This window comes from Lipotes vexillifer, unplaced genomic scaffold, assembly GCF_000442215.2.
Source record: "Lipotes vexillifer unplaced genomic scaffold, Lipotes_vexillifer_v1.1 scaffold1241, whole genome shotgun sequence".
Lineage (NCBI taxonomy): Eukaryota > Metazoa > Chordata > Mammalia > Artiodactyla > Lipotidae > Lipotes > Lipotes vexillifer.
Genome location: NW_006786552.1, coordinates 435926 through 441817, shown reverse-complemented (window position 1 = coordinate 441817; position 5892 = coordinate 435926).

Sequence of the window (5892 nt, the reverse complement as noted above, 5' to 3'; positions counted from 1 at the left end):
ATTAGAGTTCTGAAAATGCTTATTCATTCAGTTCAACAGTATAGTCAGTTACCGGAAACCTGTACTTGTCGGAGTCTTTTCCGTGAATTCCTTGAAGATGAACCCCTTTTATAGGAACATTTTTGCGAAAGCATCAGAGTACACCCAGTGTACAGGATTTTTAATGTGCCACCAATTATGTGCTCTTTTTTGGGTTATGCTAAGGGTGTAAAATGCACGATGCTGCTCATTTTTGTCTGCTCATTTTGCTCATTGGTGCAAGTCTTAATGAACTATTTGAATAAGATCATTTCTGTATAATCAAGATACTATTGTTGTTGCTGATCACATCAGCCATCGTGGACAGGTGCCTGGGCCCCACCGTGGCCCAATTAAATGAGAATTGCTGAGGGTAAAGCCAGGTCTTGTGTTTTTAAAAGCTCAGTTTGCAGCCAGGGTTGAGAACCACCTGGCTTGTCACCCAGGGGTGGCGGGGGACAGTGGGGTAGGCCTATGTGACTTGAAAAGAGCCACAGTGGTGATTCTCATATCTTTACTCTTGCTCAGATAGTTGGGAAAAGTGATTTGAGAGTTGAGGGGGTAGTTGCTACTTGATGGCAGGATCAAAGATGGTAAAACAGTTTGGGTGCTGTTTAGTTCCAGCTCCTCTTTTTGCCCAGCTCACCATTCATTCCTTCATTTATTAACCAGAATTTTACTGAGTGCCTCTCATGTGCCAGACACTATATTAAGCAATGAGATTACAAAGGGAACGAGACAGACAAGGTAGATATCAAACAAAAACAAAGCGTCAGCAACTCCATCTTGCACTATGGGGAATGTGATTTATCCAGAAAAGGAATACTACTCAGCAAAGCACACCAACCAACCAACCAACCAACCAACGAACCACAAAAGAACAACCGATAAGTGTGAAAACATGGGTCAACATAAAAAAATATGCTGAATGAAAGAAGCCTAACACAAAAAAGTAAATAATGTATGATTCCACTTTTATGAAATTTTGGAACTGGCAAAACTAACCTATTATGATAGAAAGCTGATCAGTTGTTGCTCAAGAAAGGAGTGTGGATTGACTGGAAATGGGTACAAGGGAACATTCTGGGGTGGTGGAAATGTTTTGTCTCTTGATGTGTACTTGACAAAATTAGACTGAATAGTGCATGTAAGATCTGAGTATTTCACTCTAAGTAAATTGTACTTCAGCTAAAAAATAACAACATTAAAGGAGAAATTTTATAAAAATAATATGTTTCTGTCCCTTTCCCCCTTAGCTTGAGAGAGCCTGGTGGGTAGACAACAGAGTCTTGCTCATTTTTCATGCTCTTTTCATTTTAGTATCTACCACAGTATAAAGATAAAATAAATGTTTATTGCATGAATAAAGAATAACAGTATCCTATACTCATGTAGTGGTTTCACATTTAAAATCTTAGTTAATCCCTGTAGTAATCCTGTGAGTTTATAAATAAGGCCCAGAGAGGTAATGTGAGCCAGTTGAGGTCACACAGCAGGGAGTGGTATAGGCAGGACTTGGACATGGGTCTCCTGATAATCACAGTCATCTAACACCAAAACTAATGCTTTATCCATGACATCCCAATTGATGACATTCGAATAGTTATTGCATTTTTTTCTTTGGTCAGTTTTGTCAACTCAACATATATTGTGCATATATAACTTCTAAATTTTAAAAGTATAATAAAAATTATTTAGAAACTTGGCATTTTTAAATGCCCTCTAATATGAACTCCTCCATAATGTATCATTTTCTACAGATTTAAAACATGATTTGGTGACTCCTGGCTATAAGCATCTTTCCTAGGAGGTAACTGAGAATTGGAGATAAAGAGAAATCCTTTCCATTGTCTTCAATCAGGTTGACATTTAAGCTACTGAGTAGAGCAGGTTTTCAAGCAACCCTGCTGGTATTTAACAGTGTTGGCTAACAGAGAAAGCCCACAATCGACTGTTCATCCTTAACTTTCTGGGCCAGAGAAATCCTCTCTACACTGAATTTAATAGTAATTAACCTCATGTCAGTAGAAAACAAATCAGCATGTAACTGGCTTTAATGCCGCTGTGCCCTTTCATTGTATAGGCGAGAAGAATGGACTCACATTTATTCAACACCCACTGTGGATTGGGAGCTAGATGCTTTATGTTTGTTTTCTCTTTAATCCTTATAACAACAAAATGAAGTAGGTACTGTGGTCCCATTTTACAAGTGAAAAAAAACTGAGGCTCAGAGGGTTTGAATATATTGGCCAAGGCCCTATAGCTAGTAAGTGGCCAAAGCCAGGATTCAAACACTCGTCTCCTTCACTCTCAAAATGTGTTTCATTCATTACTTCTAGGCTGCTTCCCCAGGGTACTGCTCGCTGCTAAATGCCAGCCACCGTTTTAGAACAGGTGGTAGCCAGAATAATGCACCACGCCATGCCCCCGCCCCAATGTGCATGTCCTAATCCCCAGAACCTGTGACTATGTTACCTTGCATGGCCAAAGAGACTTTGCAGACTGATTAAATTAGGGATCTTGAGATAGGAATATTACCTGGATTATCTGTGGGCCTGACATAAATACAAAAATCCTTATAAGAGAAAGAGGGGGCAGGGAAGTCAGGGGTCATGGTCTGAGAGAGATTTGAAGATGCTATGCTGCTGGCTTTGAAGATGGAGAAGAGACCACAAGCCAAAGGATGCAGGTGGCCTCTAGAAGCTGGAAAAGACAAAGAAACAGATCCTCTGCTACCATAGAACCTTCAGAAGGAACATAGCCCTGCCATCACGTCAAATTTAGCCCAATAATACCTATATTTAGACTTCTGACCTCCAGAACTGTAAGGTTATTTTAAGCTACTAGGTTTGTATTAATTTACAGCAGTGATAGGAAACTAGTACAGAAAGGCAGGACAGTTAAGCAATACATACCTTATCTTCTTTTGACACTTTAAAGGAGTAAATTTAATTCTCTTTTGAAAGCTCATATCTTGATTAGGAATTCTTATGGCTGATACCAAATTAAAATATGCTTGTATTATAAGAGTCTTAGTACTATAGGAGAAATCCAACACTGTTAAGAGTTTTCTATAGGAATGGCAATAACAAGGTAGGCTGCATAAAAATTCATGGAGTGCTGAAATAATGTGGTAATATATTACTTTCTCTACTATTGTGGACATTATGTGACTTGCCATCTTAAGTCACAGTATTTATTACGTTTATTCATCATTCATTTAACAATGATCAGGTACATGCTATGCAGGTGTATGTGTAGGGATGCAGGTAAGTAGATAGATAGACAGACATGCAGAAATTCTGTAGTGCCCTGAGTTCTGACAGGTGGAATTTCATTTTCAGTATTAGTTCACTTATCTTTAAATTAGGTGGATGCATAAATGTTTAAAAGTTTATCAGATATCTGATTACAAGAGAATATAAATAATTCAATATAGGAAATGACCCCTTTAGAGTTGATAGAAGTGGCAAGTAATATAAATTTAATATAATATAAATGAGGAACTTCAATTTTATACTAAATTGCTTTGATGATTAATCTTTTTTTTCAAAAAAAGAATTGGAACTCCTGTCAAGGAATGAACATTCTGACATCTATTAGATCTTATAAAAGTTTGATTTATTTCTTTTCTATCAGAGCTCATTTTGAAAGTTAGGAGAATATCTTGATGTTATGAGAAATAATTCGTGCAATATAACAATCCAGTTGGAATTCAAAGCCCCCCATCGAATTGCAAGTCTGCTCACTTATCATGAGACTTGGTTAGCTGGGAACTGAGGGTTGGTCCTGCCGGAGGAGCTTTTTAGGGCCTAGATTAGTGGAAAATTTTAAGTTATATCTGACTTTTCCTAAGAGTGCTATTCTAAGAGTCCAGTAATCTAGACAACTCTCTGAGCCTCTTTTTTCCTATTAAATGAGGACATGTTTTCTGAATTCTCTTCAATTGCTAAAATGGTATTTGATCCCATATGAGTGAACCACTGTTCTGCTGGGATTTTTTCTCCCTTCACAATAGTTTTTATAAAATTATGAATTATCAATTAACACCATACTCAGTCTAGTTGATATATTGATGGAGCACCTGCAATATTTAAGGACTTTGCTACGTGCGGTTGAGGAATATGAATAAATGTAAGAAACAGAGAACCCATCTAGTGCTTTTGTGTGAATTACAAAATGCTGTACAACTTGGTAAGTGACGGTGCCTTTGTGATCATTAGAAAAAGTTTCCCTTTTTTCTGGGTAGATGAAGCCCCATGCTAAGGCACATGTGTTGATGAGCAGAGCCTGAGCTAGATTTTGGCTCCCACTTGTCTCCTGGGCTGGCTGACTTTGGGCAGTATACAGCTTCCCCAATCATACTCAGCAGTCATGGTAAGAACAGTTCCCACTTTGTAATCTGGTTGGGGAAACAGCACATCTACTATGTATTCAGTTCTTACAAGTTACTTCTAATGGGTATATGTTGCTGATTTGGTTCAGATCAAATTAGAGGAACTACGATATTTTCATTCTTAATGACTCTTGTGAGGAAACAACCATGTGGCTATTTGCAAACTGTTTTGCCAAGTTTGTTTTTAAATATTCAAAGTGCTTATGAATTTCACATCTTACATACAAAAGGGAGGTTGCTAAATCAGATCTATTCATTTAGCAGACATATTTTGAGAACTATTGCCAGGCACTGGGAGATCAGCGGTTGATGGTAAACAAGACAGCCACAGTTCCTGCCCATGTGGAGAAATACTCTGGGGGGGAAAAAAAAGCAGTAAAATCTCCAGAGAAAGAGTCTTGTTCTTTGCTAATATCAGGGACTTACTGAGCAGGAGGCGCTAAGGCAGTGATGTAGATGGTTGCCAAGGCAACCTTTCCTGATTGAAAAAAAATCAATGGTGTCGGGCTCTGTGTGTGTGCAGACGTGCATATCATCATAGTTAGCCTTTCCACTGTGACTTTGAAAGAAGGGAGCTGAAGGTTTCCCAGTGAAGAGCCTGGATAGGCAGCTAGACACTGTCAGAGGTACTTAGGAGAATTAAGAAGGCTAATTAATGGGTCTTCCTGAGACGGCATAAGCAGGTAGTCAAGCCTTCAGAGGCCAAAGCATCTCTGAAGTCACAGTGGAGGTAGATTTGAGAGCTTCCCTGGAGCTGTGTGCATGCATGAAATCTAGAGGGTTCTGACACCTAAGTAAGAAACAGGAAAGTCTACGGTTGCCTTTTACTTAGAAGAACCAGTGATTGAAAACAACTCATTCAGTGTGAGAAATAATTCTTAATATATTTAAATGTTTCTATTTATTTTGATCATTCTCTAGTCTGTGCCATGTCTTTCCCCCCAAAGCTCTGCATAAACCTTAGAAATATTCAACTCCTTTGATCCAGCAGTTCTACATCCAGGACTTAAACCTAAAATCACAGGTATGTATACAAGGATTCGCTCAAGAATTTGAAGATCTTGTTGTAATAGTTCTTAAATGTGGGAAAATTGGAAACAACAAAATGTTCACAGGAGATTGGTTATATACGTTTTGGTGGAGCCACATAACGGAAAGAGAAGTGGTCAGTAACATATGTAGACTGGCGGTTCTCATATGAGAGGCACGTGATGTTCTCCCTCATCTGAACAGCATTTATCCGTCAGCAAGTCTTCATTTGAGGGTGGGATTGGTTGGGATGTAGCTTGGGAAAAAGTAGTGATTTGGAAAGAACCTTCTCAGGTGATTCTGATACTCTGATAGTGGGCATATTCCCTTTTAAGAATCACAATTATAGTTAAATGATGTAGAACCCTACTAGTGTAATATTTTTTAAAAAAAATCAAATGTCAAACAGTAGATAGTCAACTTTTTTTTTTTTTTTTTTTTTTTTTTTT